The sequence below is a fragment of the Ursus maritimus genome, unplaced genomic scaffold (genome assembly GCF_017311325.1).
Source record: "Ursus maritimus isolate PB19 unplaced genomic scaffold, ASM1731132v1 scaffold_3, whole genome shotgun sequence".
Taxonomy (NCBI): domain Eukaryota; kingdom Metazoa; phylum Chordata; class Mammalia; order Carnivora; family Ursidae; genus Ursus; species Ursus maritimus.
Genome location: NW_024425563.1, coordinates 53,291,141 through 53,292,702, shown reverse-complemented (window position 1 = coordinate 53,292,702; position 1,562 = coordinate 53,291,141). Strand labels below are relative to the sequence as shown.

Here is a 1,562-nt window from a genome sequence, read left to right as displayed (position 1 = left end):
GAAAGAAAGAAAGAAAGAAAGAAAGAAAGAAAGAAAGAAAGAAAGAAAGAGAAAGGAAGGAAGGAAGGAGGGAGGGAAAGAGAAAGCGGGAAGGGAAGGAGAATAGGAGGGAAGAAAAGATAGATCAGTAATGGACCAAAAACTCTTGAAGGGCTAGTTAACATTTTGCAGCATCTTTTCTACATTCAACTGACTAAAACATTTTCAACTCCCTAAAATTCCTTTACTCTGCATTTGGGAGCACATCAAAATGTCTTGGATTCATGGCGTCACCTATTGGTGGTCCCTGGATATTATCCCATTCAACAGTGATATCTCATTTTAACCTTCTAGTCTCTAACCTGGAGGAATTATGCACATGTTGTGCCTTTCCCTCCTCGCTTTCCTAAGAGCTTTACTGCACCAGCATTTGTGTCTCAGGTACTTTCTTCCTCACTTTTAGATACATATACACACTCGTGTGTGCGCAGGCAGATATGCAGCACGGAGTTTTTCCACCCTCCATCATTTAGTCTTTTTTTTTTAACTTTAATGTTTTTTAATTATATTATGTTAGTCACCATACAGTACATCCCTGGTTGCTGATGTAAAGTTCGATGTTTCATTAGTTGCGTATAACACCCAGTGCACCATGGAATACGTGCCCTCCCTACTACCCATCACCGGCCTATCCCATTCCCCCACCCCCCTCCCCTCTGAGGCCCTCAGTTTCTTTCTCAGAGTCCGTAGTCTCTCATGCTTCATAATCCCCCTTTCTTCATCCCATTCTTCCCCTACCGATCTTCCTAGTTCTTATGTTTCATAGATTAGAGAAATCATATGATAATTGTCTTTCTCTGCTTGACTTATTTCACTTAGCATTATCTCCTCCAGTGCCGTCCATATTGCAGCAAATGTTGAGAACTCGTTCTTTCTGATAGCTGAGTAATATTCCATTGTATATATGGAACACAACTTCTTAATCCAGTCATCTGTTGAAAGGCATCTCGGTTCCTTCCACGATTTAGCTATTGTGGACAATGCTGCTATGAACATTGGGGTGCATATGGCCCTTCTCTTCATTACGTCTGTATCTTTGGGGTAAATACCCAGTAGTGCAATGGCTGGGTCATAGGGTAGCTCAATTTTTAACTTTTTAAGGGACCTCCACACTGTTTTCCAGAGTGGCTGTACCAACTTGCATTCCCACCAACGATGTAGGAGGGATCCCCTTTCTCCACATTCTCTCCAGCAATTGTTGTTTCTTGCCTTGTCAATTTTTGCCATTCTAACTGGCGTAAGTATCTTAGTGTGGATTTGATTTGAATTTCCCTAATGGCTAATGATTTTGAACATTTTTTCATGTGTCTATTAGCCATTTGTATGTCATCATTGGAAAAGTGTCTGTTCATATCTTCTGCCCATTTTATGATTTGTTTATTTGTTTCTCGCGTATTGAGTTTGAGAAGTTCTTTGTAGATCTTGGATACCAGGCTTTTCTCGGTAGCATCATTTGCAAATATATTCTCCCGTTCCGTGGGCTGCCTCTTAGTTTTTTTGACTGTTTCCTTGGCTGTGCAGAA

General features: G+C 40.8%; 1 protein-coding gene across 1 annotated transcript in view; it reads left to right on the top strand.

The window, feature by feature from the left end:
• ABCB5 (ATP binding cassette subfamily B member 5) overlaps nt 1-1,562 on the top strand; it is a 130,328-nt gene that overhangs the window by 23,279 nt on the left and 105,487 nt on the right. The window lies entirely within an intron of this gene.